This window comes from Balaenoptera physalus (genome assembly GCF_965194825.1).
Source record: "Balaenoptera physalus genome assembly, chromosome: 18".
Taxonomy (NCBI): Eukaryota; Metazoa; Chordata; class Mammalia; order Artiodactyla; family Balaenopteridae; genus Balaenoptera; species Balaenoptera physalus.
Window position 1 is genome coordinate 74,438,274 of NC_138899.1, and position 26,767 is coordinate 74,465,040.

Below are 26,767 nucleotides of genomic sequence, written 5' to 3' on the forward strand. Positions count from 1 at the left end.
ATCTTCAGTCAAGGAAATTTCCCTCCTTCTTCTGCTGCTTTCCAGGTAGACCCAGTGGTTTTCATCTTTTTTCACATCTTGAGAGTTCATGTCTTCCGAACCCTCTGCATTCACAACTAGTTCGTTGTTTCTCTTCTTTTTTAAGTCATATTCAGATATGTATATGACTGCGCATAGGGCTTCTGGTCAACCTTTGGCAACCACTGTTACCTCATGAGTTTATGTAAACTCAGTCACCAGCAAGGGAAGGTAATATGTTAGTACTTTTGTGGGTAAACATGATCTTACCCTCCCCCAACACAGTAGTTAATTTCCTTATATTCCTAAAAAGGGAAGGGCTCTGGGCTGGGAACCCCTTAAGTTATCCCTTCTAAATGGTTCGAATTTCCTTTACTCCAGCCCTCCGGCTTTCCTAATTAGCTTGTGGTTGGTCGTGAAAGAGAGTAAGTGGCTCAAGATCACTCACCTCACTCTCTTACCTGAAAAAGGACATTTCATGTTCACATTTTGCCAGTGACAGGAGCACTGAGTCCAAAATTTTATGCAGAAAACAGCCTAGGAAGCGAGTTGCCCGGTCACTGGTGCTACAGCACATCGAGTTCCCTGCCTGGGATCAGGTTGTTAAGATCACAGGAAGATGAGGTGCTATAAAAGTGTCTTCCTTTTCAATTTAGCTTTACCAGAGTCCATAAGTCCCCTGACAGTTTCTGTAAACAGTTCTTCTCCACTTTAAATAAAATTTTTAAGAAATTAACACCTGGTTTGCTTTTTCTTTTTAATAAATGTATTTATTGTTTTTGGCTACATTGGGTCTTCGTTGCTGCACGCGGGCTTTCTCTAGTTGGCGGCGAGCGGGGGCTACTCTTCGTTGCAGTGCACGTGCTTCTCATTGCGGTGGCTTCTCTTGTTGCAGAGCACGGGCTCTACAGCGCAGTCTCAGTAGTTGTGGCGCACGGGCTTAGTTGCACCACGGCATGCGGGATCTTCCCGGACCCGTGTCCACTGCATTAGCAGGTGGATTCTTAACCACTGCGCCACCAGGGAAGTCCTGGTTTGCTTTTTAAAATTTTTTGATGTGTGAGGTAGGACAGGGGGAGAGTGTAGATCTGGGGGCTGTGGAAGGCATTCCAATATAAGGGGAAGGACACAAGGTTTTCATCATTAGACGTGTTTGACTTTGAACCCTGGCTTCACCAAATATTTGGCTATTGTGACCTTGGGAAAGTTGCTTTTAAGTCTTGATCCACATACGGGTGAGTGGGATACTACTACCTTGCAGGCTTGTTGTGAACATTAAATCGTAACAGCAGACCCCTGGCGCCGGGTCCCGGCTCAGTAAGGGGTACTTGCCCATCTCCTTTCCCGTCTCGTTTTCTATCACGATGAATCGGAGCCGTCCAGTGCATCGGTATTTAAGGGAGCTCTGGATGCTGCATGGTGATGCTGACCCTGAGGAAGGGACAGCCCACGGGGGAGGAAGAGCTAGAAGACAGACAATCATATTTCACCCATAGAAGCACGTCCCGGCCTGAGCCATCGCAGACTCGTGGACCCCGGGAAAGATGAGCAGAGGCTCAGTGGTGGGAGCTGTCGCCTAATGTTCAGGCTTTATTCACCCAGCCTCACTGCCTCTGGGGTCCCCTAGAGGGAAGGGGAAGCAGTTCTTTCCTGGATTAGCTGAAGGGCAAGGTGAGAGGAGGCCAAGGACTTTGTCCATCCTCCTGTCTCGGACCAGCGTCCCCTGTCCCCGAAGTTTCTCTCAGAACTGAAGCTTAAGTTCCGGCGCACAGGAGCCAGTGGGCCTAAGTCCTGGGCCCCAGCACCAGTCTCCCGAGTCAGGGTCCTGTTCCCTTTCTGAGGTAACCGCTCCTTCCTGCCTGCTCCCCTACCTCCCTGCGGGGAGAAGAACACCGCCCCTGATCCATGGCCACCGTGGACCCTGCTCTCGTGCAGATTCTTGGCCGCCAACCCTGACTACTCAGGCTGCTTGCTGGCATTGCAGACCCTCGGCCCCCTTGGTGATCTGGCCGGCCCAGAAGCCTGCATGGCCATGATGCAAAGAAAGGGGCCGTCAGCAGGAGGTGTTGAAAACACTGAGATAAGAAACAAGTGGCTCATAGGAGCGAAGACTTCAGGCTGATTGTCATCAGAGAGGCTGAGACGGAACAGTGCCAGGTGTTTCTAAGCTGTTAGAACACTTGTGGAAATGGCAAGAGAATAAAGGTCTTCTTTGACCTAGCCCTCCCACAGGAAGGCAATGTGGTATAGGGGGGGGAAAGCATGAGCTTTGCTGTCAAATAGGCCAGGCCCCTTCTGGTTATTTGTCTTAGGACATGTGACTTAGTAGTGACAGTGGAAGGGGGACCGTGATAGTGGTTCTTGCTGTTCATGAGAATTGAGGTCTTACTATGTACCGAGCACTTTCAGTGCTTTATAGCTGCTGTCTCCCAATAGCCCTATGAGGTGGTCACTATTATTTTCTCTATTTTATAGATGAGGAATGTGAGACACATAAGTTAAATGCCCACAGATGGAGCCAGTGTCACTATTCTCTTATCCAACCTCTCTCCACCTTCATTTCTTGCCTGCCAAATGGGAATTTAAAAAACACGATTTCATAGAGTTGGAGAAATAATGAATAATTCACATCAAGTCTGTGGTGTACAAGAGGTGTTCAGTAACTGTAAATTTTCCTCCATGAGAATTACTCCTAATGAAATAATAAAAAAAAAGGAGCAAAAGGCCTTAGGTACAAGGATACAGCCTAGAAGCCAGCTTCGTGTCCAACAATAGGAAAAGGCTTAGCACTTGATGACAGAATATTATACAGCCACTAAAATATTTATGAATACAATATAAAGTAGAAAGTTTTATAATATTGTTAGATTAATAAAGAATATACAAAATAGTATATGCATGTTGGTGACAACTATAAATTACAGTGTAGGCAAGGGTTTCAAAGCAAAATATAATAATTAAAAGTTGTTAGATATAAGTTATTTAATGTTGTTATATATTGCCTTCCAATTGAAAAAAAAAATAAAAACAAAGCAGTGCCAGGTGCTACAAGTAGCAGCTGCTGTCAGCATGATCAGGGTAACCCCAGCATGTCTCAGATGTGCAAAGGACACCAATCCTTTTCAACACACCAGCATATTCGGAGAGTGGGCCCTATCAATAACATCATTTTGTTGTTGTTATACTAAGAATGTAACACATCTGAAAAATTCTGAAAAAAAATTTTTGGCTTCAGTAGACATACTACCACATGCTAATCAACCTGCTGCACTCCTTAACTCCAGTAATGTTTCATGGTCCAAAGATTGGAAGTAGACTTTACTAGTGAGGTAGGAAAGCTTCCTTTTAAACGCCTTCTGCCTTTAGTATCATGCAGATTTTCTTTAACTAGAAAAGAGTGGTGCTGAAGCACTTAACCTCCAAGGAGATTATTTCATAAAAGACTGATTTTTTTTACACATAAAGGAGATAGTTCATGAATAGAAAATGTAAGCATAAGCGAAAATTCTTGTCTCTCGGTTTATGAACACCAAAAATAATGAATCTAGCTTACCAACCAAGGTTGCTGTCTACTATACCTACTGTGAAACAGGCAGACCTAGAATATTATTCTTCCTTAGTGTTATAATTTCAAAAACAGATGTGGCAAAAAGAGACTAACGTGGATTGCACAGTCTTTTACTGTGCTGTGAAGGCAAAGCCGTAGACTTTGTTGAAAGTTGTAGACTTCTTTTGCCTCTATACTTCCCAAGCTGCAACTGGGCCTTTTCCCAAAATCAGACTCATCTTACCGAGCTGTTGCAGGTCATTATGGTCCGCTAGCTATTACTGCCTTGTGAAAACCAGTAACAACGTCACATCACCAAAAATGCTATGGCAGTACTACATCCTGTACCAACCTCCTCCCACCCTCCACATCTTACCTATAATCCGCCATCATTCTTGACCTTACTCTGTAGCAGGTAGCTATGCTGAGGTTAGACTAGCCTGGTGTGGTAGAAGAGCCATGGTTTCAGAATCTACAAGCGTGTTAGTTCATATGCTGTCACAAACTGAACTATCTTGAGAAAGTCAGTGATTCAGTCAGTGTTTGCTTCCTTAATTGTGGATAAAGAATGTTGACACATGTTGTGAGGATCAAATGAGAAAGTGCAAGTGAAAGTACTTTAAAAATAAGTGCAACGCAGCAAAGGAAACCATAAACAAGACAAAAAGACAACCCTCAGAATGGGAGAAAATATTTGCAAATGAGCAACTGACAAAGGATTAATCTCCAAAATATACAAGCAGCTCATGCAGCTCAATATCAGAAAAACAAACAACCCAATCCAAAAATGGGTGGAAGACTTAAATAGACATTTCTCTAAAGAAGACATACAGATGGCCAACAAACACATGAAAGGATGCTCAACATCACTAATCATTAGAGAAATGCAAATCAAAACCACAATGAGATACCACCTCACACCGGTCAGAATGGCCATCATCAAAAAATCTACAAACAATAAATGCTGGAGAGGGTGTGGAGAAAATGGAACCCTCTTGCACTGTTGGTGGGAATGTAAATTGATACAGCCACTATGGAGAACAGTATGGAGGTTCCTTAAAAAACTGAAAATAGAACTACCATATGACTCAGCAATCCGACTCCTGGGCATATACCCTGAGTAAAACCATAATTCAAAAAGACACATGTACCACAATGTTCATTGCAGCACTATTTACAATAGCCAGGACATGCCAGGAAGCAACCTAAATGTCCATCGACAGATGAATGGATAAAGAAGATGTGGCACATATATACAATGGAATATTACTCAGCCATAAAAGAGGAACAAAATTGAGTTATCTGTAATGAGGTGGATGGACCTAGAGTCTGTCATACAGAGTGAGGTAAGTCAGAAAGAGAAAAACAAATACCGTATGCTAACACACATATATGGAATCTAAAAAAAACTGTACTGATGAACCGAGTGGCAGAGCAGGAATATAGACACAAACGTAGAGACTGGACTTGAGGACACAGGGAGGGGGAAGGGTAAGCTGGGACGAAGTGAGAGAGTAGCACTGACATATATACACTACCAAATGTAAAACTGATAGCTAGTGGGAAGCTGCTGCATAGCACAGGGAGATCAGCTCGGTGCTTTGTTGACGACCTAGAGGGGTGGGATAGGGAGGGTGGGAGGGAGGCTCAAGAGGGAGGGGATCTGGGGATATATGTATACATATAGCTGATTCACTTTGTTGTACAGCAAAAACTAACACAAAATTGTAAAGCAATTATACTCCAATAAAAATATAAAAAAGTAATAAGTGCGGTCCAGACAATGAAGATATCATTCCACACCCACTATGTTTATATTGATGGCTATAATCAAAGACAGATAATAACAAATGATGTCAAGGATGTGGAGGAATTGGGAACCTTGTATATTGCTGGTAGGATTGTGAAATGGTGCAGCTGCCTTGGAAAACAGTCTGGCAGTTCTTCAAATGGTTTAACCTAGAGTTACCATGTGACCCAGAAGTTTCACTCCTAGGTATATACCCAAGAGAAATGAAGACCGATGACATCTACACAAAAACCTGTACATGAATGTTCATAGCAGTTTTATTCATAAGAGCCAAAAAAGTGGAAGCAACCCAAGTGTCCATCACCTGATGAGTGGATAAACAAAATATGGTCTCTCCATACAATTGAATATTATTCAACAATAAAAAGGAATGAAGTATTGATTCACGCTACAACATGGATGAGCCTTGAAAACATATGCTAAGTGAAAGAAGCCAATCACAAAAGACCATATATTGTGATTCCATTTGTTTGAAATATCCAGATTAGGCAAATCTGTAGAGTTGAAAAGTAGATTAATTGTTAGGAAGGCTGGGAGTTGAGGGGAGGAATGGTTACTGGCTGCTAATGAAACCAGGGCTTCTTTTGGGGGTGATGCAGTTGTTCTAAAATTGATTTATTGTTATACTCTGTGAATACACTAGAAATCATAGAATTTTGCACTTTAAATGAATAAATTATATGGTATGTGAATTTTATCTCAAGCTGTTATGGGGGAAAAAATAGGTGCAATGCAAAGACTATTAATAATAATACTACTGGGCTTCCCTGGTGGCACAGTGGTAAAGAATCTGCCTGCCAATGCAGGGATCACGGGTTCGATCCCTGGTCTGGGAAGATCCCACATGCCGCAGAGCAACTAAGCCCATGGGCCACAACTACTGAGCCTGAGCTCTAGAGCCCGCATGCCACAACTACTGAGCCCTCATGCCACAACTACTGAAGCCACGTGCCTAGAGCCCGCGCTCCGCAACAAGAGAAGCCACCGCAATGAGAAGCCTGCGCACCGCAAAGAAGAGTAGCCCCCGCTAGCCGCAACTAGAGAAAGCCTGCACACAGCAACAAAGACCCAATGCAGCCAAAAATAAATAAATAAATTTATTTATTTAATAATAATAATAATACTGTGTTTTCTGCAAATGACCAAACAGAGCTGAACTCTAGCAAGGATCAGTTCAGGGCTTGATTGACTTACTTATTACCAACGTCTATGAAATCAAGACACTTCTTATAAATGAGGATTCTCACAATCTGTTGGCCAGGCTACAGTTGTCATTGCCTACATATCCGTGAACATCAAAAACACCAGTGTCCGGACTTGGAAAACGGGTGTCAGTTGCTTGCAGTAAAATCCCAGAAGGAAGAGTGAAGCACTCTTTTAATCCCTGGGAACCAAATGTTTATGGGAAAGGGAGTGGGGGAAATGATAAATCATCATGTGCTTGGCAGTATTCTTAAAACAGGAATCAAAAATAGGCAAGCAAAGAATCTAGCCCCAAGAGCTCTCAGTACTTTCGGATTCTCTTAAGAAATGCTGCATCGCCAGTGCCCTTGATGGTACAAAGGATGACATTGAGTGAATAGGCAGTGACAAGACTCTGAGTCAAGCAGGGATTCCGAAGACTGGGACTCTGAATGTGGAGACAACTTAGGAATATTTTAAAGCAATTTGTTTTGCCTGTATTTTCCTTCTTGTGTATGCAAAAGAATGATAGATATTTTTAAAAATCTAAGTCTAAAAGACAGCTTCATAAAGTATAAAATAAAAATTGTAAATAAGAAAGCATTGGGACTTCCCTGGTGGTGGAGTGGTTAAGAATCCGCCTGCCGGACTTCCCTGGTGGCGCAGTGGTTAAGAATCCACCTGCCAATGCAGGGGACATGGGTTCGATCCCTGGTCTGGGAAGATCCCACATGCTGCAGAGCAACTAAGCCCGTGTGCCACAACTACTGAGCCCTGTGCCACAACTACTGAGCCCTGTGCCACAACTACTGAAGCCCACGCGCCTAGAGCCCATGTTCCCCAACAAAAGAAGCCACCGCAATGAGAAGCCCACACACCGCAATGAAGAGCAGCCCCCATTCACTGCAACTAGAGAAAGCCCGCATGCAGCAACGAAGACACAACGCAGACAAAAATAAATAAATTAATTAAAAAAAAAAAATCCACCTGCCAATGCAGGGGACACGGGTTCGAGCCCTGGTCCGGGAAGATCCCACATGCCACAGAACAACTAAGCCCGTGCGCCACAACTCCTGAGCCTGAGTGACACAACTACTGAAGCCGGTGCGCCTAGAGCCCGTGCTCCGCAACAAGAGAAGCCACCGCAATGAGAAGCCCACGCACCACAACAAAGAGGGGCCCCCGCTCATCGCAACTAGAGAAAGCCCGCACACAGCAACGAAGACCCAACGCAGCCAAAAATAAAAATAAATAATAAATAAATTTATAAAAAAAAAAGAAAGCATTATCTCATAGTTAAGTTGGTAGCCTTTTTTCTTCCTAAGTGCTACATAATATAATGCTGCATCTTAGAATCAGAAGCCTTATACTTGATCATATTTGGTACTTACTAAAGGTAGTTCATGGGAATTCACTGGCAGTCCAGTGGTCGGTGGTTAGGACTCTGCACTCTCACTGCCAAGGGCCCGGGTTCAGTCCCTGGTAGGGGAACTAAGATCCCACAAGCTGCATGGCCCAGCCAAAAAAATAACAATACTAAAGGTGGTCATGAGGGTGGCAGGAACTTCTACGTTGAAAGTGACATCTCTGGCTGTTTCATTGAAAAATACTATAGTGAGTCCAGGCCTGTCGGGCCAGGCCCCAGACCTGCCTACCTGGTCATCCATCAAAAAAAAGAAAAAGAAAAAAGAAAAGGAAGGAAGGAAGGAAAATATTTAATATGATTCTTGATTCTCAAGATTGAAATTGACACTTGTTCTAGGACTTTCGTAGAGTTTTTGTTAGTAATATGAGTTGTGGGTTATCTATCGCCCCCTTACTCTGTGCCAGGCACTGGCTAAGTGCTTTTCATGCATTTTCTCATTGTCTTCTAACAACAATGATACGAAGTATTTCCTATTTTATAGTAAAAGAAACTGAGGTTAGGAAATATTAAATAACTCTCCCAGAGTCCTTCAGCAACTAAATGACAGAGCCAGGACTTGAATCCATCTGACTGTTGACCACTGTACCGGAGTACCTTTATGGCTGATTCTAAATTGAGTCTTAAAATCACAGACAATTAAACAAACGTGAAGGGAAATAGGAACAGGAAGATGGATGTAGAAGTATATGGTAGTTGCAGACTTCTGGGCAACCTCTAATTACACTGCTGGTCAGCTCGGTCAACTGCGTTTTCCAGGTTACTGGAAGGAGGTCGGAGCAAAGACAACTGAGAATCTGTAGTTACGTGTTCCAACTATCTCCTCCAGTAAATTCTGCTGATCAGCTATAAAACTAATTACATTTCTGTCTTCCACCTTTATTCTCCAAGCATTCTGGTTTTGCTTTTGTGTGCTGAAATACCCGTGGAGAGAACTGCAAAGGATTTGAGGTACAGAGCCAGAACAAGGATATCCTATACCCAAATCCCCAAACATGGGACTTCAGAGCTAAAAAGGAGCTCTGAGATGGGCACACATTGAAACCACCTATGAAGCTTTTTCCAGACTTGTTGAGTGAGAATCTCAAGGGAGTCAGTACAAGAACTAGATTCTCAGTGGTTCTCAGAATAGGCTTCCCGGACTGCAGCATCTGTATCACTGGGAACTTGTTAGACATGAAGATTCTTGGGCCCCACCCCAGACCTCTGGACCAGGGACTCTGGGGATGGGGTCCAGCAATCTGTGCTTGACGAAGCCTTGCAGTAGTTCCTGAAGCCTGCTAAAGTGTGAGAACCCCTGAACTGGAGCAAAAATTTGGGTAGAATCCTAAGGTTATTCCTCCTTTTTGGAAATCCACCACAACTCTTATTTCAAATTCAATTTAAAATATTTATTTTCATATTTTATACTTTAAATCTCTTTCAGCGTGTATAGTATTTAAAAGCACAAGTATCCTAGCCTAAAAATCTGAACCTATTCTACTCTCCTCCTTAGCAATGAACATTGACTAAAAATACCTTTTGTTAAGGTATTTGTCAGTCTGAAGGGTTGTCTGCATTAAATTGTAAGGTATTTGATGACAGAAACCACCTTGTTCCAATTAATTTTGAAATATATCCACTTCAGTAATGCACAAATAGATATAGGATGTCACTAAAACTATTCTAGAAAATTCCTTGCCACATTTATTTTGCTGAATAGGTATTTTGTTAATATAGTTGTTAAAAATCACTTTTCCAATTTATTGACTCTAGAAAAAAAAAATAGTGAAAACTAGCTATAGCCAATAGGGAAAGAGGGAAGATACTTTTCTGGTTTCTGAAATATTTCTTTCTCTACTAATATTTTGATTTGATACTTGGTCTGGAGAAGTGAAAAATTTGTTTAGATCAGCATTTCCCAAATGGGGTTCCTGCAAGATGTCAAATTGTTTCTCAAAGCAAAGGTTCTGTGGTACATACATCTGGGGAATGCTGTATTAAAAAAAATTAAAATATCGGGAGAATTCCCTGGTGGTCCAGTGGTTAGAACTCCACGCTTTCACTGTAGGGCTTTGATTCCTGGTCAGGGAACTAAGATCCTGCAAGTCACGTGGCAAGAAAAAAAAAAAAAGAAAGAAATAGGTAGATTCCCTTCATGACGTCTTTGAGTTGTTAGTATGGTAATATGTACTGTGAATCTCCAGGGGGTATGTACTACACAGTATGCGCCAGATTTTTCTAATAAAAATTTGGGGGGCACAAATCAATAAAGCATTGTTTCCAAGGACCTTCTGCATTGACATGGAAATATTTGTTATATAGAATTCTCCTTTGTAATGGTAATTTATGCAAAGAAATTTTGCCTGTAAATTCTTCTGATGATTACCTTCATTTGTAAAATAATCCTACCAACTGGATTGGTAGGATTGGGGTCCTCAAACTAAAGTGTAGTCCCTAGGTATATGCAGTGTGTCTCTAGGTGCATCTCTGCTTAAGTAATTCTTTTCATGTTTTATAAAAAACACTGCTTCTGGAATATAATGTGTTTTAAGCAATTTAACAAATATGAAATGAGCATGACACAGGACTTCCCTAGTGGTCCAGTGGGTAAGACTCCGAGCTTCCACTGCAGGGGGCATGGGTTCAATCCCTGGTTGGGGAACTACGATCCCTCAAGCCTTACGTGCGGCCAAAAGAAAAAACTGTTTAAAAAAAAAAAAAAAAAGCAATGGCTTGTAAGCCCAGGTACTGTGCTATTTACCAGTATTATCTCATTCAATCTTACAAAAATCCTGTAGTTATTCCCATTTTACAGTTGAGGAAACAGAAGTTTAGAGAGGTGAAAGCGCTGGCCAATGGCAGAGCCAGGAGCAGTGTCAAGCCAGTGAACTCCTCCTCACTATTCAGTGTAACAAACCTTTGTTCGCTGTGCCAGGCACTTTGCTAGTTGCTGCTAAAAAAAAGGTAAGATACAATTCCCACCCTTAGGACTTCACAAAAAGAGGGAGGGTTGAGAAAATAAATCATTGCCCTAGAGTATGTAACATGCAATAACAGTACAATGGCTTCACAGAACAAGGAGCGATCAGCTCTGCTTCAGTGGGTTACCAAGGGCTTCTCAGAAGAACTGACACCTGGGCTAGATCTGAAGAATGAATAGTTCTCCAGGAGAGTGTGGAGGGTTGGGACGCACAAGGAGAAATTCCAGATGTGGGCAAAGGCAAGGAAGAATGAAACCATGTGACCTACTTCCGAAATTGCTAGTGTATCCTGGTGGTTCTGCACGACTGGATCCTGGGTGACTGGGAAAGATAAGAGGTGGGGCTGGAACAGAAGCCGGGGTGCCGTCATAAAGGGACTTGCAGGACGTAGTGGCCAGTTTGGATTTATCCCATAAGTAGGGAATCCATTGAGTTGTTTTAAGCAGGAAAATAACATGGACAGAGTTATACCCAAAAAAGATAATTTTAGCATTCAAGTGGAGGATATATTTGAGCAGAACAGGAGGAGAGCAGGGATACCAGTTAGAAGACCACATCACAACCCAGATGAGTGATGTCAGGGGCCTGAGGCTAAGAGGCAAAGCAGACAATGTGAAGGGACAGTGAATAGATGAGACTTGCTGACTGATGAGATGTAGGACATGAATAGGGACAGATTTAGAATGACTCTTGGGTCTGATTTAGCTTGTTTGGATGATGGTAGCACTGACTGCCGTAAGGAGGGAAAACCCAGTATTGGTCAAATTAAGGTTGAATTATCTGTATTACATCCAAGTACGTAGAGACATCCGAACACACGTGCAGACACTGCAGTGTTGTGATGGGCACGTGCACGACCTACATGTGGGGTGACTCCCTAAGGCAATGATTCTAGGGAGACAGGAGTAAAACCAGGAGGTAATAGTGAAACGGATCTTCTGTAGAACAAGTGAAAAATGCCTAGAGAGCCAAAAATGGGGGTAGCTGGAGAGAAAATGGAATCTGGATAGAGATAGTGTTATATTTAGCAACGTGGTTTTCCAGTGGTGCACTCAGCACAGAGTGACGTGGGCACCGTGCCCGCAAGGTGAGCAGACTATCTACCACAAGGCCTTCCCAGAGCACCTTTACCTTGGCCACTTTGCTGTGGTCGTGACGCTCTTTGTCTGGCTCAGAAATCTGAGTTATTTTGTGAATGACCATTATTATGGTTAGAGCGGAAGTGGCTCCATTTCTCAGCAGTGGCCTCACGTTAACCAAGCTCACCGCGACTGATCACTCATACACGTGCACACACACCCGAAGGCAGTGCATCCATCTGCAGGAGGGGCTGTACTCCTGCCGGGCTGACCAGGACCCCTTCCGTGGGAAACCCAACTGGTCGGAATTTGCTCTGGGCTCGTGAGGGGGCAAAGGGGATGGTTGGGTGATTCCAGTGTTCGCTTGCGTCAGAGCCTGAAGGCTCACATTCTCCCGTGTCCGTGGAAAACCAGAATGTTTTACATGTATAGTGCTTGTAAACATACACCTGCAACAAAGTACAACGTTAATTAAAATACCTGAAACACTGCCAATGATCATATAACTGAAGAAAATTAGTAGATCATGTTTTCCTCTTTTCTATCTGCCATAGCCCATCGGTCATCGAGAAGCAAGTAACATAAAAGGGTACATAGCTGAGCTGCTAAGCTGGTGCGTGGAGATCAGCGGTATTTAGGTACAGACTGGGCGATGGGCCTCTGGAAGCCACAGCAGAGAAAACAGCAAGGTCAGGAGGGCAGAAAAATCATAGCTTGAAAGGAATAGGCAAACTGGGGCCAAGTAAGTTTAGTAACAGCTTCCAGAGGGATTTATCCTTTCTTTTTTTTTTTTTTTTTCTCCCAGAGGTTTATTCTGTGCAAAACACTTTTATGTGTATTAATCTCATTTTAGCTCTGACACAATCCAGCAAGGGAGGCAAGGTGGGGATTCTAAAGAGGGAAAGGATTTGAAAGAGATTTATGATGTAGAAACAGCAGGATTTGATGACCAATTAATCTTCTGGTTGAGGGTGAGGGAAGAGATAGGATGCCCTGCCCCCACTCACTCATTCACTCACCAAAGTACTCATACAACAAATCCTTCCTGAGGGTCGATGATGTGCCCCGTCTAGCCACTGGTGCTAGGTTTCCAGATTCCTGGCTGGGGCTACCACATAGACGATGGTGCCATTGCCTGCCCAGGAAACGGTGGAGTATCTGATGCTGATTGCCCAGATTTCCACCCTGTGAGTTCAGGCTGCCTGTGGACACCCGGGTGCAACTGCCAAGTAGGTAATTTTACAGAAAAGTTTGGCTTTTTCAGGGAAGCGGTCTGGGATATGAAACAGATTTGGAAATTATTAGCCTGTAGGTGAAAGTTAAAACCGAGAGTGGATTAGATGACCCGAGAGATCTTGGTTAAGACACTTAACAATGCTGAGCTTCAGTTTCTTTCTGTGGGAAATGAAGAAGATAGCATCTACATCACAGCATTATCTTAGGTCAAATGAACATGAGTGGGCCTGGAAAACAGCAGAGCATTACGTAAATTGAAAATATTATTGGGACTTCCCTGGCCGTCCAGTGGTTAAGACTCTGTGCTTCCAATGCAGGGGGCGAGGTTCATCCCTGGTCGAGGAACAAAGATCTTACGTGCTGCACGATGCAGCGAAAAGAAAAGAAAATATTGTTACTGATTTTTCATCCCTATAGTATCAGCATCTTCTCTAACCGAACAGCTTAGCAGATTCCTCAGAGAAGACCAAAATTTTGCACTAATATTCCTCTCTCATTATCATCACACCCCCAGGCAGAGGTCAAGAGCCAAATAGGAATAGGTCTTGATATCTGGGCTTTGAATAGAAATTAAGAATATGAGATTCCGAAGTGTATTTTAGATATGAAAGACCCATCTAATCAGGAACCGAGAGGCGGGAAGATAATGGAAAGCAGAATGGCCGTGCTGCTGTTGAGCGTGATTTCTAAAAGCCCAACTAATGAATGATTAACGGGCAAAAAATATTTTCAGATATTCTGACCATTGAAAAGTGAGGAGGAGGGGGAATTTAGAGAAATTTGGGAGGAAGAATTCACGTTCTGATCAGGAAAGCCCCTGATTGTCAAAATGAAAGACAGGGGGAAAGCCAGGATACCTTTAGAAGAGGTACCAGGATACCTTCAGAGCAAAATTGGAGGAGATTAAGTGTAGCAGCACTGTTTTGATTGGGTACAAAGATGTTAATAGGTGACAAAGAGGTTTTTTTTTTTTAAAGGTTTACTGTTTTGGTCATTTTCAGCTCCGTGAAACTATGGTTTAAAAGCAAATTTCATAGGTTAATCTTTATTTTTATGGATGATGTTAGTATAACTAACTCCATGGGTTAGGACATGACTGGGAATAGAAAGGGACACATTTACGCTCAATTTTAAATTTTTTATACAGTATGGTATGGGAGCAGTGGCTCAGTGCCACATTCAGTGAGTCACTGAGTTTTCTGGCTTGTGTTAATTGTTGCGTAGGTATGTCCACTGTGCAAGTAGTCACTGTGTCTCAGAAGTTAAACTGGGGAGAAAGACGGGTCACCTTGTGCTAGAAATTTGCTTAATCTACTCTCAGCAAAGCACGGTGGGCTTGTTTCCTGAAATTTTAATTCGTAAGGCCTAAAAATTCAAACTGCGATGCTAGCCTTCCTTTGGCATGAAGAATCAGTTTGTGTTTCTACAGTGGCAGAAATTAAAGGAATCGGCTCCTTTTTCCCCTCATTCAGTCATTCATCAAACGTTTATTGAGGCGTTTATATGTGCCAGACATCGTGCTCATGGCTAGGGACACATGCATGGTTGAAGAAAAAGTCCTTGCCCCCAGGAATCTACCAGTCCGGTGGAGAAGACACCAGGGTTAGGGCCAGGGCTCGCTTCCCACAGGTGCTGACACTGAAACTGAGTCTGAAAGGCTCAGCAGGAAGTGGCCAGTTGGATTGAGGGTTGAGATCCCCGGCAAGGGAGAGAACCACAAGAGAGAACTCAGAAGGGCGCTGGGAGAAGTTCCTGTTGTAGTGGGAGGTGGCTTTCTTCTCAGTGAGCAGCAGAAGCTTGGACTGAGAGGTCGTGAGGCTCAGAAGGGCCCTGCAGGTCGTGCCAAAGGATCTGGAGTTTTCCCGTGAAAGTGAGGGGAAGCCTCCTGAAGAACAGGAAGTAGGCAAGCACTCCGACCCCGCGCTTTTGGAGGGCGGCCACTGTATAGACTGAGCTGCTCTGACAGCACGGATGGTTTTGTTCATCTTTGGGTCCCCGTTGTTCTCCCACAAACACTTCTGAGCACCTTCTGAGTGAGCAGCCTGAGAGCCAGGGATGCAGTAGAAAGACCCGGCCTCTGGCCTCGGGGCTTCAGCCCCGCTGGAAGAGAGGGATGCACCCCACACCGCACCAGCGGGCGGTACACTGAGCACACGGAGAGGGTGCAAACGCACACTGCCGGTGAGTCAGCACAGGCACGGCAGGAGCTGTGACTTGGCAGGGAAAGTGGCAAGTTCAGAAATGTTTCCTGAAGATGGTGAGGCTTCAAAGAAGGGAGAGCTGGGGGAGCAGCCGCAAGAGGAGGGCCGGAGGTGGGCGGTCGGAGTGCGTGTGGACGGATAGATGGCATCTGGGTGTGTTGCAGAGGACTTGCCCGTTGAGAGGCAGAATGGCCGCTGGGCAAAGCGGAGGAGGGGGCAGGAGGGCGCAGGGTGGAAGGAGACACGTTGACCAGGAGCAAAAAGGACACATCCTGGGCTTCCTGGTGGCGCAATGGTTAAGAATCTGCCTGCCAATGAAGGAGACACGGGTTCGAGCCCTGGTCCAAGAAGATCCCACATGCCGTGGAGCAACTAAGCCCATGAGCCACAACTACTGAGCCTGTGCTCTAGAGCCCGCGAACCACAACTACTGAGCCCGTGTGCCACAACTGCTGAAGCCCACGCGCCTAGAGCCTGTGCTCCACAACAAGAGAAACCACTGCAAGGAGAAGCCCGCGCACTGCATCAAAAAGTAGCCCTGCTCGCCACAACTAGAGAAAAGCCCGCACGTAGCAACAAAGACCCAATGCAGCCCAAAATAAATAAATAAATTTATTAGGAAAAAAAAGGACACATCCTCCTAAGGTTGGAGGGAAAGGTGTCAGGGTAGATGAGGCCACAGGTTGGTGTAAACAGGCGCTTGGGGACAGACAGTGTTTCACCAGAGGTTGGTTCAGTCAGTCGGGTCACAGTACCGTGTCCTCAGCAGCACACTCGGGTGGTTCTGGGAATGCATCTTACCTGTCCTCGGGCAGTGCCTGCTTCTCTGCCTCTAAAGCTATGTCAAGCAGCCAGAATGAAAGTCAGCAGATCTTAAAGGCTTCTGCCATTCAAAGGCCCCACTCCAGCTCCCAGAGGCCCCGGACGTCCCCACGTGGGAAGGGGGTGGGAAAGGGCCTGGGTCCGCCTCCTGATCTCTTCCTGATTCGGGGCTTTCACTCTCTCCCTGTGGGCCAGTTTGGTATTTCTATGGAGACTTTTCTTCTCTCCTGAAATCGGCCTCCTTGTTGTCTTCAGGTTACTGCCCAGAGTGGATGGAAGAGAGTGAAGAGAAAGGCAGGATCGGAAAAGCAGGCTGGACCGGAGAATGATTGGGTCTTCCCCGGAAGTCCAGTGGTTAGGACCACTGCAGGGGGCGCGGGTTGGATCCCGGGGAAATAAGATCCCGAAGGGCACGCGGCGCAGCCAAAACACACACACACACACACACACACACACACACACACACACACACACACACAGACTATAAAATGACTGTGCTCGCTGAGGGAATTACAGATGAAATGAAGGCTTCAAAATAATCCAGTAAGATGAAGTACGGATGAAAACAGGATCAGCCAGTGTGTCTCGGTAATGGTTAAAGCTGGACAGTAGGTACACGAGGTTTTATCACACTCTTCTGTCTACTTTTGCATGTTTGCAATTTTCCATAATAAAAAGTTGAAATATAATAAATATAATAAAATAGTTGGTATTTGAAAATACTGTGAATTTACAATAATACTTCATTTTTGCCAGTTCATGTGAATAAACATATATTATTTACCAGTGTAAAAAAAAAAATGCAGGAACTGTCTTAAGAGAACACTGCTGGTTTGGATTTCTCCTTCCTCTCTCACCTCCAGCTCTGCCTGTTGACAGTGCTAAACTGGCATTTTCCCTCCTTGGTTTTAATCAGAATCCATTCCTTCTGTCTGAGCATACTTGCGAAAGGGCACCTTCCGCTATCTCTGTTGTGAATTTGAAAGGCTAACCCTGATTGTAAGGAAGTTGCATGTAGACCTAACCCAAACCTTGCCCTAGACTAAGCTCTTCCTTCCACTCCGGCTGTGACTTTGAAGTGACAGGGATTTGCTGGTTGTCATGCTTGTTTTTAAATTACCCCCTTGGGCGTCTCTAAAATCCTTTCTTGTCCAGCTTTTTCATAGGTCTCTGATGTTTTAAAAAGGGACTAAAACTTCTCCAGCGCTGAAAAGATGCTTCAGTAATAAGCATGCAAAACCAGTCTGAGATTATTTTCAGTTGAGACTACATTGTGATTGAGAAACTCAAAGACAAGTAAGTTTATGACTCAAAAGATAAGGAACCAACTGGCAACAACAGCAGATGTTTTGGGTGGAGCGTGTGTCCCAGGCTGGGGCGGAGTCATTCACATTCAGCCTCCTAAGTATTCCCTCCAGGCCTCCCCACTCCTTTCCACCTTCTTAGCGACTCTGCATTTTCTTCAGGGGCATTTAAGGTTACTTGACATCTGACTCAACCCACCTCTCAACTCTTGTCTCAAGGTTTCCTTCCTGGGAACCTTCCTTAGTGCCTAAATCATTCTGATTTCTCCACTGGTGGCTGCCGCAGGATCCAGCTCCTCAGCACCTTGACTCTTGTTTTCCCTCCTACAAGCTCCTTGGGCTCAGCTGTAGTCTCCTTTACCTTTGCAGTACTATGCTTCACACCCCGGAGGCTCCCCCAGAAAGCCTAGTGGCATCAGTCACCCTGCAGAATGGGAGCAGCTCAAGATGAGGACAGCTAATTAAACAAACCCGTAGACTGGCGACAGAAATGTTACTGTTCTAATAGTGGAGGAGCATTCTCCCTAAAAGATAAGCACAGAATATAATAATTATTTTATTGTATGTGTTTGTTTGTTTTTATTGTGTGCTCACTAGGAGCCAGCCACTATGCTAAACCCTTTACCTGCTTTGTCTGACTTTTATCCTAAACCACTCCCTGTCCTTCACCCCCTTCCTCAGCATTCCATCAAATCAGTTAAGAGTGTGGACTCCGAAGCCAGTCTGCCTGGATGTGAAGCCCAACTCTGCCTCTTTTCAGCTTATTGGTTTCGTAGACAGATTACCTGATCTCTTGTGCCTTAGTCTCCACGTCTGTAAAATGGGTATGATAACAGTAAATACTTCATGGAATGGTGAGGACTTAGGAGTTACTGTGTGTTCAGCTTTTAGAACAGTGTCTTGCGCGTAGTAAAGGTTAAATTACTGTTAGCTCTTAATGTTATTATTTCAAGATACTCAAAATTGCCAGCTTTTTGTGTGTTTTAAAATATTTTCTATACCTTTTTTTTTTTCCCAGTTCACTTTTGGACTCAAGACATTTTGTAAATCAACTAACTTCTCTTCGTCTGTTGAAATAACAGGGTTACTATATTCAGTCCTGTCTAATTGCTGTCTTTCAGCATCCTTTTTCTAAGGAATCTGACAAGGGAGACGGAGCTAGGACACATTCCTCTCTTTGTAGAAAGTAATTGCAAATCTGTCTATGCTGACATTGAGAGACCGTCTTCAAGGTTTAGTCCTAACTGAAAAATGAAAGTTATATATACATATATCTGTATATCACCATAATCTAGATAAGTGAATTTTAAAATAGATTATAGATATAATACGTATATTTATAATTTTAAAATCCACTTACCTAGATTATGATGATGGTTGCACAAACCTGCAAATATACTAAAATTCATTGAATTGTACACTTTACGCAAGTGAATTTTTATTTTTACTTTTTTGGCCGTGCCGCTAGGCATGTGGGACCTTAGTTCCCTGACCAGGGATTGACCCCTGGCCCACGGCTGTTTTAAAAATCCTTCCTAGGTAAGCTGGGACAAAGTGAGACAGTGGCATGGACATATATACACTACCAAACGTAAAATAGATAGCTAGTGGGAAGCAGCCGCATAGCACAGGGAGATCAGCTCGGTGCTTTGTGACCACCTAGAGGGGTGTGAAAGGGAGGGTGGGAGGGAGGGAGATGCAAGAGGGAAGAGATATGGGGACATATGTATATGTATAGCTGATTCACTTTGTTATACAGCAGAAACTAACACACCATTGTGAAGCAGTTATACTCCAATAAAGATGTTAAATTAATTAATTAGTTAATTAAAAATCCTTCCTAAGGTAAATAAACAAAAAGTCTGGAGGAAAATACTGCTAATAGTAATTATTACAAAAGAAGAACTGAGATGGAGCAGGCCTCCAGGAGGACAACTTTGATTTTTTTATTCTATATGCTTCTGTATCTGAATGTTTTATAATGAAGCTATATTTATGTGTTACTATATATTTTTGGTCTGTGTTGTTCACTGCTGTAAGTGTCACCTAGATCAGTACCTGCATATAGCAGAGGTTCAATACATATTTGTCGAGTGAATGGATAAATAAATAAATTACATTTTAAATGTAAAAAAACAGTGTGCACGAAAACTTGATGGGTTTGTGTATGGCTCTCACAAACTTGCTAATTTTAAAAACCCATTTCTAAGATAGATTTATGGAAGTGATGCTTTTCAGCAGTTTGAGAACTATTCTTAGAATACTCTGAATGGGACCTGGCTTTAAAAATGTGGGCTCTGAATTTGATTTTTGGCTGCAGAAATTGCCTATGAAAGGAGTTTCCACAGTATATCTTTTATTAATCAGTCTGTTATAAAGCATGTACAATAATTTATTTTTCTTATCCAGTATAAGAAAATAGGTGCTGTAACTGAGGAACTATGTTAAATTGTGATTTTATTTGTATTCGCATTGCCTTTAAATTGCCTGATTGAAGTTTTTCTTAAACAATAGTGGAAATAAGTCTATTGGTAGTTTTCAATCTAGGTTAAAATCTGTATTTGAACTTGCCCCTCCCTGATAAACTTGTTTTATGTATATTAAGGTAAATACTTGTCCATATGTGTCTAAAATGCTAGAATAATATTGTCTATATTGGCATTCAAACAGTTACTAATCATGTTATGACTAGTTACAGTATTCAACATTTTTTCTTGCTGTTTGCTGAAATGGAAGTTATTTGCTGTTTCTATTTACTGCATTTAGTAATGCATAAAATAATAATATCTTGATTTTAATCTTATCTTTCCCCTAACACAGAGGTTCTTAAACCTTTTGGAGGCCACAAACCCCTTAAGGATCTGATGAAAGTGATGAACCTTTGCACTAGAAAACTGTACACATTTGAAATTGGTTTCAAACCTCAAGTTAATAACTCTTTCTCAATCATTAAAATGAATGGAGATATTCATAGATATCTTCACATCTGTATATTTAACTTGAACACATGGAATTTGACCAAGGCTCCTAGCTTTGTATTGATGGAGACTTTCACATTTAAACTGTGGCTCTTTAAGCTATCAGATTCCCTTATTAGAATATCATTCTTGCTTCTCCAGGTATAAGGTACTCAGGTGACTCTAGGATGACTGGCAGATGAACTGCAGGTTCACATTAACCAAAACCCCAGTGGCTTGGGGCAGAGTTCTGAGTTCTTCAGACAAAGTCATTACATAATTGTTTAAAGGTGATGTAACTAGAGGATTGACTTCTCAAGATTCCGTTTTGGTCTTATGATAGTAAGAAGTTCAAGACTAGCAGCTATGGTTTTTAAAGATAAGGGAGTCTACAATTAATTAAGACTCATTTCTCAACTTAGTGCTTCTGTGAGAACAAGAGGAGCGAATTGTGATTTTTGAGTGTGGTTTGGGGCATGCTCGTGATAATGGAAAGATCGTTGTTGGGACAGACCACGAGGCTGAGTGAAAGACAACGATACCGAGAGAAACACAGTTTGAAACAAGGACAAAGAAATGGGGAAGATACTGAATTAAGAATTAAGGATGGCTGAGAGCTGCAATTCTTGAAAAAGGACGGCTGAGAGATTTTCAGGTGACGAGCCACCCAATGTGGAGATCAGAGATGCAACAGGGCCCATCTCAGACCTAAGCACACCTACCATCCAGTTACAATTAGTAGGGAAAGGAAGGGGTTGGGGTCATTTCTGACGCCATCTTCAGGGCAAAGAATTTGCCGCTTTCCTACATGAAGAAACTTTTCTCCATAGGGCTGTGCCTAAGGGCGTAGCGTGGGTGATGACAGTCTGGCAGGGGAAACCAATCCCAGCAACCTCCACAAACCCCCAGCATCTATTACCGCTCTCAAGTCTCCCCCACTCCTGCTGGATCCCAAAGAGATACGGAAAAGCATATGCGAAGATCAGTTCCAAATGAAGACCATTGAATTTGTCCAACCCAACGTCCCTATTGACCTTCGGAGGATATAATTTTGCAGGTTAATGAAAACGGAGTGAATGGTGAATCCAAGAAAGGAATAAATGTTGAATAATCATTTGAGATGTTCAGCTATGAGTGAAAAAAAGAGAGATGGGTTGGTGAGGTGGTATTGAACAAATATGTTTTCCACATTGGAGGGTCCTGGTTGTATTGAAAGGAGGAGAGGAAAGAGCCAATGGAAAGAGCTAGGGGATAATTTTGGAAAAAGAAGGGATGACCGAGGTCCTTAACGTCCCTGTCTAGGATGGAAGGGAGAGAAGGCTGAACGCCACGGAGGGGATAGTTTTCCCATGCGGAGGAATATTAGCTCTGAATTTCTAAGAGGCTCTGAGAATGATGACAGTGTTGGTAGTGTGTGTGTTAGGAGGGTGGACGCCTTTGATCTGATGGAAGGAATGTCGGTATGGAGGATTATTAAGTAACCATCAGCCTGAAGTTGACTATAAAAGAAAAAAGTACCAAAATTTGTTCAACTGTCTTTCCTCCTAAATGACTTGAAGTTTCAAGGAAATTGCCTGGAAAAGCAGTCCTTCTCCTCTCCCATTGAATAGATTGTACTTTACTTTAAAAATCCAACAAAAAAGATGCAACATTTCTTTCATGAAGAATCTCCCTGGAAAAAGGCAAGATAAGAGACTGGTTTCTTGGTCCATTTCCCTGCTTATTTATTTATTTATTTATTTATTTATTTATTTATTTATTTATTTATTTATTTTTGGCTGCGTTGGGTCTTCGTTGCTGCGCGTGGGCTTTCTCTAGTTGCGGTGAGCGGGGGCTACTCTTCATTGCGGTGCGCGGGCTTCTCATTGCGGTGGCTTCTCTTGTTGCGGAGCACAGGCTCTAGGTGCGCAGGCTTCAGTAGTGGTGGCTCACGGGCTTAGTTGCTCCGCGGCATGTGGGATCTTCCTGGACCAGGGATCGAACCCGTGTCCCCTGCATTGGCAGGCGGATTCTTAACCACTGCGCCTCCAGGGAAGCCCTCCCTGCATATTTTTTGATAAGGCTTTTATTTGATGCTCAGCATCTGAACTGCCAGGAACTTTAAGATAAATGCATTTCCTGGATATGTGTGTTCTACGGCAATTGCCAACATTTCCTGCTTCTAATCACTGGCCACAAGTGCCCAGTAGCTATCAGGGATAGAACTGATGGTACGAGGAGGAGACCCGTGTGTGAGATTGTGCGTGTAGGCAGATTGTCGAAGAGGCGATTACTTACTAGGGACTGGAGTTCGGTAGGTAACTAACTGATAGGAGGCCTGAAGGGAGGAGTGGGTGTGGACATGGCCTGCATTTGCTATCAGGAGTGGTAAACATTTAATAAATAGGCAGAATTGACAAGGAAGAAATTCTCTCCTATCTTCGACTCTCACCCTCTTCCTTCTTTTGGCCACCCCTTCTTCAGATGCCCGATGGTGTCATTAAAATTTACTTGGAAAAAAAAACCCTCTGAATATTTGAATTTACTGCAAGTTAATATACATCAGCTTTGGAGCTAAAAAGGTTAGTGGCATGTCAGGCTGCATTACAGTAATAGAGCAGCAAAAGAAAGGAGGTGGCAATCCTACCTTCCATCTAGAGGACTAGATACTGTCCTAGGCGTCCCATTTTTAGGGGGACACTGACCAACTTGGATCACAGGCAGAGAAGAATAGCCGGGGCCACCCTGTTCTCCGAGAAATGACTAAAGGCCTGGAAAACGGAGACCCAGTGACTATCTTCAGATACTTGAAGGGTTGTCTGCCATATAGAAGAACAAAGTAGTTATTATTCAGTGTTGTTCTGAAGGGCAGAACTAGGAGCAATGGGAGGACGTGACCAGGAAATATATACTGGATTAAAATAAAGAAATTTCAGCTAATGAGAGGTGGTCAAAAGTGGAATGTGAAAAAATCTGCAGAACAGCATTAGACATATGATCCCATTTTAGTGTGAAATTGTACACAAAGTCTTTGAGCAGTGGAGGGACAGAAAAACCACGCTGGCAGCAGGTTAGAAGGTGCGTGAAAGAAGTAGGCAAGGATGGCCAGTTAATAGACCACTGGAATACTCCAGAGCATTATTTCAGTAGCAGTGGGCATTCCGAGTCAAAGATGACCCAGCCATCCATTGACGGATGAATGGATCAACAAAATGTGGTTTATGCATACAGTGAGATATTATGCAGCCTTAAGAAGGAAGGCAGTTTTGACACATGCTACAACATGGAGAACGTTAAAGACTTTATGCTTAGTGAAATAAAGCAGTCACCAAAGGACAAATACTGCCTGACTCCACTTATATGAAGTACCTAGAGTAGTCAAATTCATAGAGACAGAAAGTAGAATGCTGGTTACCAGGGGTTGGGGGAGGAGGGGAATGAGGAATTAGTGTTTAACGGGGACAGAGGTTCAGTTGTGGAAGATGAAAAAGTTTTGGAGATGGATGGTGGTGATGCTTGCACAGCAATGTGAATGTACTTAATGCTATTGAACTGTACACATAAAAATGGTTAAAATGGTAAATTTCATGCTGTGTATGTTTTACCATAATTTTTAAAATACACTTCTGAATTTTTTAAAAAGAGAGAGAAACTAGAGAAGGTTTAAAGGTGTGAAGAAGGAGTGAAGGTAGTTACCAAGCTATTTAGCTGAGCTGACCAGGTAGATGATGAGGCCATCAACCAAGAAAGAGATCATTAACCAAAGAGAGAAATAGGCTTGGGAGGGGAAGATTATGAGCTCAGTTTTAGAAATATGAAGTTTGAGTGGCCTGAAGAACATTCAGATGGAGATTTTTTAAATAACAACTTTATTGAATTTTACACAATAAATTGCACCTGCTTAAAGTCTACAATTGAAAAAGTTTTGAGAGCCACATGTTCCCATGAATCCATCACAACCAAGATACTGAACATTCCATCATCCCATCCCTCCCCCAGACAAGGACTGATACGCTTTCTGCCACTTATAGATTAGTTTGCATTTTCTAGAGTTTCATATAAATGGAATTATATGGTATGTGGTTTTTCTGTATCTGACTTATTTCACACAGCATAATGATTCTGAGAACCACCCATGTTGTTGGTTGCATCAGTAGTTACTCCTTTTTATTACTAACTGATGCTCCACTCTATGGATATTTCACAGCTTGTTTATCCATTTATTAGTTATTGGGCATTTGTTTGTTTGGGCATTTGTTTGTTTCTAGTTTTTGGCTATTACAAGTAAAGCTACTATGAACATTCCAGTGAAGTCTTTGTGTAGACACCTGTTTTCATTTCTCTTGGGTGAATACCTTGGAGTTGAATGACAGGGTTGCATGTTTACCGTTTTAAGAAACTCTTAGTAGGACTTCGCTGGTGGTGCAGTGGTTAAGAATCTGCCTGCCAATGCAGGGATCACGGGTTCGATCCCTGGTCCCGGAAGATCCCACATGCCGCGGAGCAACTAAGTCTGTGCGCCACAACTAGTGAGCCTGTGCTCTAGAGCCCGCAAGCCACAAGTAGTGAGCCCACGCGCCACAGCTACTGAAGCCCTCGCACCTAGAGCCCATGCGCCGCAAGAAGAGAAGCCACCACGATGAGAAGCCCGCGCACCGCAACGAAGAGTAGCCCCCGCTCGCAGCAACTAGAGAAAGCCCGTGTGCAGCAGCGAAGACCCAACGCAGCCAAATAATAAATAAAAATAAATTTGAAAAAAAATTCTGGTTTTGGACTTCCCTGGTGACGCAGTGGTTAAGACTCCCCCTGCAGGGGACACAGGTTCGAGCCCTGGTCCAGGAAGATCCCACAGGCTGCGGAGCAACTAAGCCCGTGCGCCACAGCTACTGAGCCTGTGCTCTAGAGCCCATGAGCCACAACTACTGAAGCCTGCGTGCCACAACTACTGAAGTCTGCGTGCCTAGAGCCTGTGCTCTGCAACAAGAGAAGCCACCACAATGAGAAGCCCGCACACCACAATGAAGAGTAGCCCCCACTCGCCGCAAGTAGAGAAAGCCCTAGCGCAGCAACGAAGACCCAATGCAGCCATAAATAAATACATACATACATACATTTTTTTTTTTAATTTCTGGTTTAAAAAAAAAAAGAGACTCTTAGTTTTCCAAAGTGATTGTACCATTTTACATTCTTATCAGCAGTTCAACATCTTCCTCAACACTTGGTATTATCAACTTTTTAAACTTAGCCTTTCTAATTGGTGTGTAGTGGTATCTCATTGTGGTTTTGATTTGCACTTTCCTGATGCCTAATGATGTTGACCACTTTTTCATGTGCTTATCAGACATTCATGTAATTTCTTTTGTGACGTGTCTGTTCAAATCTTTGCCCATTTAAAAAATTGCCTTGGTTGTCTTCTTGGCTGAGACATAGTAGTTCTTTATATATTCTGGATACCAGCCCTTTATCAGATTTATGTTTTGTAAATATTTTCCATTCTATGCATTATCTTTTCATTTTCTTAATATCTTTCTAAGAGCAAATTTTAAGTTTTGATAAAGTTCAGTTTATCAATTTTCTTTTGCATGAAATTTTGTTTTTGTGTCCCTTGTAAGACACTTTTGCCTCCTTCAATATTGAGTAGATTTTTTTCCCTCTGATTAACTCTAGGCCTTTTCTAGTTTTACGTTTCGCATTTAGGTTTATCACTCATTTTGAGTTAATTCTTGTGTATTATGTGAAGTAAGGGTCACTGTTCATTTTTTCCCCAGTGGGTCTGTTGTTGTTTTCAGCAGAATTTGTTGAAAAGATTTTCCTTTCCCCCACTGAACTGTCTTACTACCCTTGTTGAAAATCAGTTGACCATATACATGTGGGTCTCTTTCTGGAGTCTCTGTTCTGTTCCAGGTGGAGGTATCTAATAAGATGTTTGGAGCTTCCCTGGTGGCGCAGTGGTTGAGAATCTGCCTGCCAATGCAGGGCACACGGGTTCAAGCCCTGGTCTGGGAAGATCCTACATGCCACGGAGCAGCTAGGCCCGTGAGTCACAACTACTGAGCCTGCGCATCTGGAGCCTGTGCTCCGCAACAAGAGAGGCCGCGATAGTGAGAGGCCCGCATGCCGCAATGAAGAGTGGCCCCCACTTGCCACAACTAGAGAAAGCCCTCGCACAGAAACGAAGACCCAACACAGCCATAAATAAATAAATAAATAAATAAATAATTTTTTAAAAAAGAAAAGATGTTTGAA

General features: G+C 43.1%; 1 long non-coding RNA gene across 1 annotated transcript in view; it reads left to right on the plus strand.

The window, feature by feature from the left end:
* The window catches only part of LOC309647893, an 89,705-nt gene that overhangs the window by 57,518 nt on the left and 5,420 nt on the right, over positions 1-26,767 (plus strand). The window lies entirely within an intron of this gene.